Below are 13,300 nucleotides of genomic sequence, written 5' to 3' on the forward strand. Positions count from 1 at the left end.
TTGGGACCTTTTTGGAATAACAAATACTGGAGAATTCCAGGGGCTGACTTTTCTACGCGTCCTGCGTTCAATTGCTCTTTTACCAACAAAGGAAGTTGATCTAGCTTCTTTTGTGTTAGGGGCCATTGATCCACCCACACAGGTTTGTCACTGAGCCATTCTAATGGTAAGGCAGTGGGCGAAGGAGAAATATCAAATATCAATGACCCCTGTCAGGAATCCTGGTGTCCTAGCCCTTTTCTATCTGTTTTTCCAGTTACTGATATTGGGTTAGGATTTCATTGTAGAAATTTCCCTAAACCTTTTTCACTCTGATATCCCATGTTCTTCAACATTTTAAATCCTGGGTTATCAAAGTTTTCATTTGTAAGTCTCCTATCCCATGCTGTAAGTCTCGACCCCATAAATTGATGGCTATATTTGCAACAGAAGGCTGCAAAGTCCAGAGCGAGCTTAAGGTTGTAAAAGTTCTTTAATAAATAAACAGAGTAACCTGATAGGCTGGCATGGTGGCTCATGCCTGTAATCCCAGCACTTTGGGAGGCCGAGGAGGATGGATCACGAGGTCAGGAGATCGAGACCATCCTGGCTAACATGGTGAAACCCCTGTCTCTACTAAAAATACAAAAAATTAGCCAGGCATGGTGGCGGGCGCCTGTAGTCCCAGCTACTCGGGAGGCTGAGGCAGGAGAATGACGTGAACCCGGGAGGTGGAGCTTGTAGTGATCCCAGATCGCACCACTGCACTCCAGCCTGGGCGACAGAGCGAGACTCTGTCTTAAATAAATAAATAAATAAACAAACAGAGTAACCTTAGCTCTTTGAGTGCTAGTAAACTCACATTGAGTGATTGAATTATGTGGTCTCTACTAGCCTGCTGCTTTTCCATGTTTACTAGACCCATCAGTAAACAGTGTTAAAGCATTAGGTATGGGGGAGTGCAATACCGCTTCGAATTGCCTTTTACTGAAAGGAATCCTGATGATATCAGGGTCATAACTTAGCATTTGACTGCATTAATCATTAAGATTGCTAGCTGAAATAATAAGTTTAAAAAGAAAATCTGAATGCATCTCTAGAAGCAGAGACTTAAATGATTAACCATGTGCTTAAAACCACAGGCTTAAATCTTGTAATTGAGTTTTCGGGCTGACCAAGTTTATGGACTTTAATCTGGCAGTCTTGAAAACAGTGACTCACTGGCTGGGGAACTCAATTTAGGACTCTTTTGGCAAGTACACATCACAGATTATCTGTAATCAGTGGGTTAAGACAGTCATTCATGCATGTTTTCACTACACTTACAACTTTTCTTCACTTTCTGAGAAGGACACAACATTTTTACCTTCTAACTTAACAAATATCATTTAATTAGGTTTAAAGTTCTCCTTTAAAGGGTAATGTGTGGTTTTACATGACTAGCTTTTAATTACTCTTTAACTAACTCCTGGGACCTCGAATCTCTTTCCCTTCAGAGGTTACTGTTTTACTTAAATTGAATTTGGAAAGCTACCTCAGGGGTCGGAGAGAGCTAACAGTGGCCATTATTAGAAGAGGTTTTTCAAATTCTTACTTAAATCTTAGCGGAGAATCATAGTCTGGGACGTACGTAACATATGAAATTTTGCTACAGGCTGCCCACAGAGCCAGAGGGCGGCGGTGCAGGTCCTGGGCGGCAGCCGCATTGTACTTGGGTAGGCTTTGCACGTATCTACGCGGCTCCCTCCCTCCTTTGCCGGGGCCTATGCTGCCTGCCTGGGCGGACCTTGTCGGCTTGGTCGCCGGGAGCTTTTCTGCCGCTGAGCCTTTTCTTCCGCCCACCGCCTGCTTGGTTGCGCTGTTTCGGCTTCTAACGCGTTTTTTCTTATCTTTTTATAAACATAACACCTGCTTGCCTTGCCGATTTTGCATTACTGAGCAGGTTAAGAGCTCCCCTAATGCTGCCTGCCTAAGACAGGGACTGATAGCTGTAGCGTATTCTCTGTCCTTTTTTCCTATCTATTGGAAGAGGAGGCTTAGGTAAGACCTCTGTTTCCTCTTTGTTATTTTGGCCCAGTGATATTGAGGCTGAGGGAAGAGAGGGTGATAAGGCAGGTGACATTTTCTCCCCCTTCCTTTTTTTGGTCTCTTCTGTGTGAGCCAGGGCTGCCCTAATTAAAACCCATAACATTAAGGATTTTACTGGGACCTGATGACTTTGCACCTGATGTTGTTTAAGATTTCTCCCCACTGGTTCCCAGAGGTCTAAGTCTAACGTTCCTTCTTCCGGGAACCATGGGCTTTGGACCCCGTTACTGACCACACTAGTTTTTAATTCCTTCATCAACTTAAATTCTAGTGGGGTGTGTTCATGAATAAACTGCTGTGGATTATTTGAATCGGGCCTTACAGAAATAGGAAAAGCACAAGGTCCTAAGGGCGTCCTTGGCGCGATCTCCGCTCACTGCAAGCTATGGCAGCACAGAGTAAAATTCTTTGTATTGAGGTCTCTATTTCTGCCACCGAAGGAGGCGGTACAGATGTTTCTGCAATTGGAGGAGGCGACATAGGCCAATTTTTATCCTCCCTCACCTGGTTTTTATTTTCCATTGGAGCTGTGGGTGGGACAACAGATGCTTTGAGATATTTAGACCCAGCCTGCTGTCCCGCAGAATAATAAGGAGATAATGGCAGAAGTACAGTATGAACTAAACTCCAAGTGGAGAAAACTGAAGAATCAACTTTAAAACCTTTATGATGAGCCTGTTTTTTTTTTTTTTTTTTTTTTTTTTTTTTGAGACGGAGTCTTGCTCTGTCGCCCAGGCTGGGGTGCAGTGGCTGGATCTCAGCTCACTGCAAGCTCCACCTCCCAGGTTTTCGCCATTCTCCTACCTCAGCCTCCCGAGTAGCTGGGACTACAGGCGCCCGCCAACCCGCCCGGCTAGTTTTTTTGCATTTTTTAGTAGAGACGGGGTTTCACCGTGTTAGCGAGGATGGTCTTGATCTCCTGACCTTGTGATCCGCCCGTCTCGGCCTCCCAAAGTGCTGGGATTACAGGCTTGAGCCACCGCGCCCGGCCGATGAGCCTGTTTTAACCCTTCTCCTGCTGTGTCCTAATTTTCCACAAGAGTGCCTGCCTGTGGAAACCATGGGTTATGCCTTAATAACCATTTGTGGCTTCTGCAGGAGGTTAGTTAGTGCCTGAGAATTAACCTGAGCTCCAGACTGTCTCAACAGAACTTTAAACAAGTACACATAATGTTTTTCTTTGGTAGACAAATTCTTCCCCTTGTTACCCTGATTCAGAAAACTTCCCAGCCGGGCGCGGTGGCTCAAGCCTGTAATCCCAGCACTTTGGGAGGCCGAAACGGGTGGATCACGAGGTCAGGAGATCGAGACCATCCTGGCTAACACGGTGAAACCCCGTCTCTACTAAAAAATACAAAAAAACTAGCCGGACGAGGTGGCGGGCGCCTGTAGTCCCAGCTACTCGGGAGGCTGAGGCAGGAGAACGGCGTGAACCCAGGAGGCGGAGCTTGCAGTGAGCTGAGATCCGGCCACTGCACTCCAGCCTGGGCCACACAGCGAGACTCTGTCTCAAAAAAAAAAAAAAAAAAAAAAAAGAAAACTTCCCATTTCCAGTACTTCTTTAAAGCTCTGCTCCCAGTACCTCTTTTTTTTTTGTTTGTTTTTTGTTTTTTGTTTTTTGTTTTCTGAGACGGAGTCTCCCTCTGTCGCCCAGGCTGGAGTGCAGTGGCGCGATCTCGGCTCACTGCAAGCTCCGCCTCCTGGGTTTACGCCATTCTCCTGCCTCAGCCTCCTGAGTAGCTGGGACTACAGGCGCCCGCCACCGCGCCCGGCTAATTTTTGTATTTTTAGTAGAGACGGGGTTTCACCGTGGTCTCGATCTCCTGACCTTGTGATCCGCCCGCCTCGGCCTCCCAAAGTGCTGGGATTACAGGCGTGAGCCACCGCGCCCGGCCCCCAGTACCTCTTTAGGGCACTGACCGGCAGACTCCTCCCGGGGTCCCCGTGTGTCTTGTCAATTTCAGTTCCTCTGCTCCAGCAGACCTTCTTTGTTCACGTCCTTGTAGTCCCGTGTTCGGACTGTCGCCTGTCCGAGTGCCACTTATAGAGCTCCCAATCCTGTCGCTGTTCGGGGTGCCACTATGTAACCCGCCCGGACCTAGGGGGACTGAACAAACGGGGCGAACGCAGGAATAAAAGACAAGAGACAAAAGAGTATATTTGCGAGAAGGGGTTGGGGTGGGGGGAGGGGCATCTTGCCTCTAGTGGACCAGGGCCCCGAGCCTTACACAGCCCTCCATATGTATTAGGCAAAAGAGACAGTGAGAAAAGCAGAGGGGGTGATTGTCGAGAAAAGCGGGGGTGATTGTCAGGTAATTGTCAGTTGGCAATTTAGTTCATAGCAGGCTTGCAAGACTACATCGTTTGGACAATAGGTGCTAGATCTCTCAAGCAGGTAACTTCAAGGAGCCCGGAGCCAGGGAGTGATGTCCCTCAGCAAATCTTTTGGTGGCAGGGCAGTGTGAGCTTGCCCACATCCTGCATTCATGATGAACAGTTTGCTGTTTGATCATATGGCCTCCAGTGGAATGCCAAGTTGGTCATGTCCCACTGGCCTTCGGCTCCCTGCACTGACCATCATGGAGAAACACTGCCTCTACTAAAAATACAAAATTAGCCAGGCGTGGTGGCGCATGCCTGTAATCCCCACTATTCAGGAGGCTGAGGCAGGAGAATCGCTTGAACCCGGGAGGTGGAGGTTGCGATGAGCTGTGATCACGCCATTGCACTCCAGCCTTGGCAACAAGAGTGAAATTGTCTCAAAAAAAAAAAAAAAAGCAATGCTGCAGTTTGTAAGTTTCAACAATTTAGAGTTAAAAGTTATTTTGGCAATCTAGGACTCATTCTTCATTCTGGGTGCAGACAGAGCCGAGGATAGGGAATGTCACACATATTTTTAAGGTTATGTTGTCTTTTATGTTAAATGGATAAATGGCGTACATTTCCACTTTGCATTTCCATATGCAATGGAAGGCCAACGCAGCAGAATCCCTTGAGGCCAAGACTTCAAGACCAGCCTGAGCAATATAGTCAGACTGTGTCTCTACAAAATATTTTTTAAATTGTTTATATAATTTATGAGATTCCAGTGTTATGCTGTCAGCTCATATTAGGAAATTGTTAGGTATGACTATGGTATTCTGGTTATGAGAAATGCTTCAATTTCTTTTTTTTTTTTTTTTTTTTGAGACAGAGTTTCACTCTTGTTGCCCAGGCTGGAGTGCAGTAGTGTGATCTCAGCTCACTGCAACCTCTGCTTCCTGGGTTCAAACGATTCTCTTGCCTCAGCCTCTCAAGTAGCTGGGATTACAGGCAGGTGCCACCACGCCCAGCTAATTTTGTATTTTTAGTTTCACCGCGTTGGCCAGGATGATCTCCATCTCTTGACTTCCTGATCCACTCACCTCAGCTTCCCAAGGAACTGGCATTACAGGCATGAGCCACGGTGCCCAGCCTCTTTTAGATGGGGTGTGGCTCTATCACCCACGCTAGAGTGCAGTGGCGCGATCTCCACTCACTGCAAGCTCTGCCTCCCGGGTTCACGCCATTCTTCTGCCTCAGCGTCCTGAGTAGCTCAGACTACACCAGACGGCCTGCCACCAAGCCCGGCTACTTTTTTTGTATTTTTATTAGAGATAGGGTTTCACTGTGTTAGCCAGGATGGTCTTGATCTCCTGACCTCGTGATCTGCCCGCCTTGGCCTCCCAAAGGGCTGGGATTACAGATGTGAGCCACTGTGCCCAGCCTTTTTTTTTTTTTTTTTAAACAGAGTCTCCCTCTGTCACCCAGGTTGAAGTGCAGTGGCGTGATCTTGGCTCACTGCAACCTCCGCCTACCAGGTTCAATCGATTCTCCTGCCTCAGCCGCCTGAGTAGCTCGAAATACAGGTGTGTGCCACCACGCCTGGCTAATTTTTGAATTTTTGGTAGAGATGAGGTTTCACCATGTTAGTCAGGCTGGTCTCAAATTCTAGACCTCACGTGATCTGCATACTTTGGCCTTCCAAAGTGCTGGGATTACAGGTATGAGCCACTGTGCCCAGCCTCAGAAATGCTTCCGTTCTTGCGATGTGAAAATTGCCTTTTTAGATATGCATTTAAAAAAATAGAGATGGAGTCTTGCTATGTTGACCAGGCTGGTCTTGAACTTCTGGCATTAAGTGATCCTCCCATTTTGGCCTCCCATAGTGCTGGGATTACAGGCATGAGTCACCACACCTGACCTTTAGATATACATGTTTTACATTTGCAGTTTTTAATAAAGCAAGCTCAAAAAGGGCAATTTTTAGGATAAATGACCTTAGTCTGAAAACATTTCTATTTACAAGGAAAAATTTGTGAATTCATTCCTATTCCAAAAAATTACATCCAGTTCATTTACTATAGCATGAAATTTTATTGAAAAGAACTTAATAATTTCAAATGTAAGCAGAAGTTATTTTATTCTTTCCTTTCACTTACTGTCTGTCTCCCTGAGTTTCTATAAGCCTTTTGGATCTTTTACCTGCCATATAGATAAAACCATGGTCAAAAGTGATACAGAAGGAGGTGGAGCAAGATGGCCAAATAGAACCCTCGAGTGATTGGCCCCCCAACAAGAACACCAAATTGAACACCTATCCACACAAAAAAGTAACTTAGGCCGGGCGCGGTGGCTCACACCTGTAATCCCAGCACTTTAGGAGGCTGAGGCAGGCAGATCATGAAGTCAGGAGTTCAAGACAAGCCTGGCCAATATGGTGAAACCCCGTCTCTACTAAAAAATACAAAAATTAGCCAGACATGGTGGCATGCACCTGTAGTCCCAGCTACTCCAGAAGCTGAGGCAGGAGAATTACTTGAACCTGGGAGGTGGAGGTTGCAGTGAGCCGAGATTGTGCCACTGCCCTCCAGCCTGGGCTATAGAGCGAGACTGTCTCAAAAAAAAAAAAAAAAAAAAAAAAAAAAAGCATAAGAACCAAACATCAGCTGTACAATCACAGTACCTGGTCTTATATTAAGTAAAGAGGCATGAAAGAGGGTGGGAAAGCAGCCTTGAATTGCCTATGCCACCACTTTCCCATCCTCTCACAGAGGCCACATGGCACAGAGAGAGAATCTGTAAGCTTGGGAGAGGGAGAGCATGGTGATTGTGGGACTTTGCATTGGAACTCAATGCTGCCCTGTCATTAGCAGAAAGCAATATGGAGCAGAATTCCGCCAGTGACCATGGAGGGAGCGTTTAGATCAGCCTTAACCAGAGTCGAATTGTCCATTCCAATTGCCAGAACCTGAGTTCCGGCAAGCCCTGCCACCGTGGGCTAAGATGTTCGGCGTCCTAAAGAAACTTGAAAGGTAGTCAGGGTCACAAGGACTGCAATTCCCGTGTGAGTCTTGGTGTTAGGTGGACTTGGAGCCAGCGGATTTGGAGTGCTCATGACCTAGTGAGACACTAGCTGGGGTGGCGAAGGGAATACTTGTGCCACCACTCTCCTGACCCCAGGCAGTACAGCTAGCAGCTCAGGGAGAGATTACTTCCTTCTACTTGAGAGGAAAGGGGGAAAGTAAAGAGGACTTTATTTTGCAACTTGGATGCAAGCTCAGCAACAGGATAATAGGGCACCAGGCAGAGTCCCGAGGCCTCTATTCCAGGCCCTAGCTCCTGGACACTTCTAGATACACCCTGGGCCAGAAGGGAACCTACTGCCTTGAAGAGAAGGACCCAGTCCTGGCAGAATTCATCACCTTCTGAACCCTGGGCCCTGAGTGATCAGCAGGGGTAGCCAGGCAGTACTTGTATGGGCCTTGGGTAAGACTTAAAGCAGTACTGGCTTCAGGTGTGACCCAGCACATTTCTACCTGTGGTGGCTCTGAGGAGAGACTCCGGCTGCTGGAGCAAAGGAGAGGGAAGAATAGGCCAGGCACAGTAGCTCATGCCTGTGTTCCCAGCACTTTCGGAGGCTGAGCCCAGGAGTTCAAGACAAACCTGGGCAACATGGCAAAATCCCATCTCTACAAAAAACACAAAAAAATTAGCCAGGTGTGGTGGTATGCACCTGTAGTCCCAGCTACTTGGGAGGCTGAGGTGGGAGAATCACTTGAGCCTGGGAGGTCAAGGATGCAGTGAGTCAAGATTGCACCACTGCATTCCAGCCTGAGAAACAGAGCAAATCCCTGTCTCAGAAACAACAACAACAATCACAAAAAACTTCTGTACAGCAAAAGAAACAATCACAGTCAACAAAGTGAAGAGACAACCCACCAAATGGGAGAAAATATTTGCAAATGATCCATCTGACAAGGGATTAATAAACAATATATAGGGAGCTCAAATACCTCAATAGGAAAAAAATTGAATAATTCAAATTTAAAATGGGCAAAATATCTGAATAGACGTTTCTCAAAAAAAGACATATAAATGAAAATCAGACATATGAAAAGGTGCTCAACATCATCAGAGAAGTGAAAAGACAACAATACAATGTCATCTCACCCCAATTAAAATGGCTTTTATCCCGAAGAGAGGTAATAACAAATGATGGCAAGGATGTGAAAAAAAGAGACCCTTGTACATTGTCGGTGGAAACGTAAAATAGTAAGCCACTGTGGAGAACAGTTTGGAGGCTCCTCAAAAATCTAGAATCAGAACTACCCTATGATCCAGCGATCATATTGCTAGGTATATTCCAAAAAGAAAGGAAATCAGCATATGGAAGAGATATCTGCACTCTGATGTTTATTGCGGCACTATTCACAATAGCCAAGATTCAGAAGCAGCCTAAGTGTTCATCAAAAGATGAATCGATAAAGAAAATGTCGTACATATTGGCTAGGTGCGGTGGCTCACGCCTGTAATCCCAGCACTTTGGGAGGCCGAGGTGGGTGGATCACGAGGTCAGGAGACTGAGACCATCCTGGCTAACACGGTGAAACCCCATCTCTACTAAAATACGAAAAAAATTGGGCGGGCGTGGTGGTGGGCACCTGTAGTCCCAGCTACTTGGGAGGGTGAGGCAGGAGAATGGCATGAACTGGAAGGCAGAGCTCGCTGTGAGCCGAAATGGCACCACTGCACTCTGGCCTGGGCAACAGAGCAAGACTCCATCTCAAAAAAAGAAAAAAAGAAAAAAAGAAAATGTGGTACATATACACATTGGAGTACTATTCAGCCATGAAAAAGAATGAGATTCTGGCATGTGTGACATCATGGGTGGAACTGGAAGTCATTAAGTGAAATAAGCCAGGCACGGAAAGGCAAACTTCACATGTTCTCACTAATTTCTGGGAGCTAAAAATTAAAACAATTGAACTCATGGAGATAAAGAGCAATAGAATAGTTACCAGAGGCTAGGAAGGGTAGTGGAGGAGGAAGGAAAGTAGGGGTGGTTAATGGGTAGAAAATTATACTTAGAATGAATAAGATCTAGTATTTGATAGCACACAGGGTGACTACAGTCAACAATAATTTATTGTACATTTAAAAGAGCATAACTGGATTGTTTGTAACACAAGGAAACAATAAATGCTTGAGGTGATTAATACCTGATGTGATTTGATATGGCTTGGTTGTGTCCCCACCCAAATCTCAACTTGAATTGTATCTTCCAGAATTCCCACATGTTGTGGGAGGGACCCAGGGGGAAGTAATAGAATCAAGGGGGCCAGTCTTTCCCATGCTATTCTCACAATAGCGACTAAGTCTCACAAGCGCTGATGGGTTTATCCGGGGTTTCCGATTTTGTTTCCTCCTCATTTTCTCTTGCCGCCACCATGTAAGAAGTGTCTTTTGCCTCCCACCATGATTCTGAGGCCTCCCCAGCCACGTGGAATTGTAAGTCCAATTACACTTCTTTTTCTAGTTTTGGGTATGTCTTTATCAGCAACTTGCAAATGGACTAATACAGTAAATTGGTACCAGCAGAGTGGAGTTTTGCTGAAAAGATAACCAAAAATGTGGAAGCGACTTTGGAACTGGGTAACAGGCAGAGTTTGGAACAGTTTGGAAGGCTCAGAAGACAAGAAGATGTGGGAAAGTTTGGAACCTCCTACAGATGTGTTGAATGGCTTTGACAAAAATACTAAGTGATATGAACAAGAAGATCCAGGCTGAGGTGGTCTCAGATGGAGATAAGGAACTTGTTGGGAACTGGAGCAAAGGTGACTCTTGTTATGTTTTGGCAAAGAGATTGGTGGCATTTTGCACCTGCCCTTGAGATTTGTGGAACTTTGAACTTGAGAAAGATGAGTTAGGGTATCTGGAGGAAGAAATTTCTAAGCAGAAAAGTATTCAAGAAGTGACTAGGTGACTTGGGTGCTGTTAAAAGCATTCGTTTTAAAAGGGAAACAGAGCATAAAAGTTTGGAAAATTTGCAGCCTGATGATGCAGTAGAAAAGAAAAACCCATTTTTTTGAGGAGAAATTCAAGCTGGCTGCAGAAATTTGCATAAGTAGCAAGGAGCCAAATGTTAATCCCCAAGACCATGGGGAAAATGTCTCCAGGCCATGTCAGACACCTTCACATAGCCCTTCCTGTTACAGGTCCAGAGGCCCAGGAGGAAAAAGTGGTTTCACAAGCCAGGCCCAGGGTCCCTGTACTGTGTGCAGTGTAGGGACTTGGTGCCCTGTGTCCCAGTCACTTCAGCCGTGACTGAAAGGAGTGAATGTACAGCTTGCACTGTGGCTTCAAAGGGTTGAAACCCCAAGCCTTGGCAGCTTCCACGTGGTGTTTAGCCTGTGGGTACAAAGAAGTCAAGGACTGAGGTTTGGGAACCTCCACCTAGATTTCAGAAGATGTATGGAAACACCTGGACGTCCAGGCAAAAGTTTGCTGCAGGGGTGGGGTGCTCGTGGAGAACCTCTGCTAGGGCAGTGCAGAAGGGAAATGTGGGGTCAGAGCCCCACTACAGAGTCTCTACTGGGGCACTGCCTAGTGGAGCTGTGAGAAGAGGGCTACCATCCTCCAGACCCCAGAATGGTAGATCCACTGACAGCTTGCACCGTGCACCCGGAAAAGCTGCAGACACTCAACACCAGCCCGTGAAAGCAGCTGGGAGGGAGGCTGTATCCTGAAACCTGCAAAACCACAGGAGCAGAGCTGCCCAAGACCATGGGAACCCACCTCTTGCATCAGTGTGACCTGGATGTGAGACCTGGAGTCAAAGGACATCATTTTGGAGCTTTACAATTTGACTGCCCTATTGGATTTCAGACTTGCATGGGCCCTGTAACCCCTTTGTTTTGGCCAATTTCTCCCCTTTGGAATGGCTATATTTACCCAATACCTGTACCCCCATTGTATCTAGGAAGTAACTAGCTTGCTTTTGATTTTACAGGCTTATAGGCAGAAGGGACTTGCCTTGTCTAGATGAGACTTTGGACTGTGGACTTTGGGATTAATGCCGAAATGCGTTAAGACTTTGGGGTACTGTTGGGAAAGCATGATTGATTTTTGAAATGTGAGGACATGAGATTTGGAGGGGTCTGGGGTAGAATGATGTGGTTTGGCTATGTCCACACCCGGATCTCAGCTTGAATTATATCTCGCAGAATCCCCACATGTTGTAGGAGGAACCCAGAGGTAGGTAATTGAATCATGGAGATGGTCTTTCCTGTGCTATTCTCATAGTAGTAAGACGGGTTTATCAGAGATTTCCACTTTTGCTTTTTCCTCATTTTCTCTTGCCACTGCCATGTAAGAAGTGCCTTTTGCCTCTCACCATGATTCTGAGGCCTCCCCAGCCATGTGGAACTGTAAGTCCAATTAAACATCCTTTTCTTTTTTCTTTTTTTTTTTTTTTGAGATGGAGTCTCACTCTGTCACCCAGGCTGGAGTGCAGTGGCACAATCTTGGCTCACTGCAACCTCCGCCTCCTGGGTCCAAGCAATTCTTCTGCCTTAGCCTCCTGAGTAGCTGGGGCTACAGGCTCTCACCACCATGCCTGGCTAATTTTTGTATTTTTAGTAGCGACGGGGTTTCACTATCTTGGCCAGGCTGGTCTCGATCTCCTGACCCCATGATCCACCCACCTCAGCCTCCCAAAGTGTTGGGATTACAAGCATGAGCCACCGCGCCTGGCCAATATATTTTTCTTCCCAGTCTCAGGTACGTCTTTATCAGCAGTGTGAAAATGGACAAATACATGATTATTTCACATTGTATGCCTGTCTTAAAATATCTCTGGGCCGGGCGCGGTGGCTCAAGCCTGTAATCCCAGCACTTTGGGAGGCCGAGACGGGTGAATCACGAGTTCAGGAGATCGAGACCATCCTGGCTAACACGGTGAAACCCCGTCTCTACTAAAATACAAAAAAAATTAGCCGGGTGAGGTGGCGGGCGCCTGTAGTCCCAGCTACTCGGGAGGCTGAGGCAGGAGAATGGCGTGAACCCGGGAGGCGGGGCTTGCAGTGAGCTGAGATCCGGCCACTGCACTCCAGCCTGGGCAACAGAGCCAGACTCCGTCTCAAAAAAAAAAAAAAAAAAAAAAAAAAAAAAAATCTCTTGTACCCAATAAATATATACACCTACTATGTACCCACACACACACAAAAGATAGTGTTCTTTGTGTTTTTAAATAGGTTTTGCCTTAAAGTCTAGTTAGTATGATAATGGTATATTCACTCTTGTTCTCTTTTGGTTGCTATTTGCATGGAATACTGTTTTGCCTCTGTATTAGGCTTTTCTTGCATTGCTATAAAAATACCCAAGGCGGCCGGGAGCGGTGGCTCAAGCCTGTAATCCCAGCACTTTGGGAGGCCCAGACGGGTGGATCACGAGGTCAGCAGATTGAGACCATCCTGGCTAACACGGTGAAACCCCGTCTTTACTAAAAAAATACAAAAAAACTAGCTAGGCGATGTGGCGGGCGCCTGCAGTCCCAGTTACTCGGGAGGCTGAGGCAGGAGAATGGCGTAAACCCGGGAGGCAGAGCTTGCCGTGAGCTGAGATCCAGCCACTGCACTCCAGCCTGGGCGACAGAGCGAGACTCCGTCTAAAAAAAAAAAAAAGTTATGGATTGGTTTCATTTAATGGCCTGAAAACACATGTTAACATTCTCCAAATCCCTGGTTCTTCTCTCTTGATAACCCTCATATGATGATTGCTCTGTGGTTCCTAAAGCTGCAATGTTTTCAGGTGCTGAGATATGTGGCAGTGTAGATAAGTCAGGGGATATCAGTTTAACTTGAATTTTCTATCAGGACATCCGGAAGATCATCTGCCGGAAGAACTAACATCTGATTGCAGATGTTGCCTCTTT

At 46.3% G+C, this 13,300-nt stretch overlaps 2 long non-coding RNA genes across 2 annotated transcripts; one reads left to right on the forward strand and one right to left on the reverse strand.

The window, feature by feature from the left end:
* Window positions 1–5,350: 5,350 nt before the first annotated feature.
* Window positions 5,351–9,184, reverse strand: LOC144336703 (uncharacterized). The gene is made up of 2 exons (XR_013409025.1): window positions 8,965–9,184; window positions 5,351–5,676 (listed from the first exon to the last, which is right to left on the reverse strand). It is a non-coding gene; the product is annotated as an uncharacterized LOC144336703 (long non-coding RNA).
* Window positions 5,813–8,742, forward strand: LOC144336691 (uncharacterized). The gene is made up of 2 exons (XR_013409013.1): window positions 5,813–5,862; window positions 6,924–8,742. It is a non-coding gene; the product is annotated as an uncharacterized LOC144336691 (long non-coding RNA).
* Window positions 9,185–13,300: the final 4,116 nt, after the last annotated feature.

The sequence above is a fragment of the Macaca mulatta genome, chromosome 19 (assembly GCF_049350105.2).
Source record: "Macaca mulatta isolate MMU2019108-1 chromosome 19, T2T-MMU8v2.0, whole genome shotgun sequence".
NCBI classification, from domain to species: domain Eukaryota; kingdom Metazoa; phylum Chordata; class Mammalia; order Primates; family Cercopithecidae; genus Macaca; species Macaca mulatta.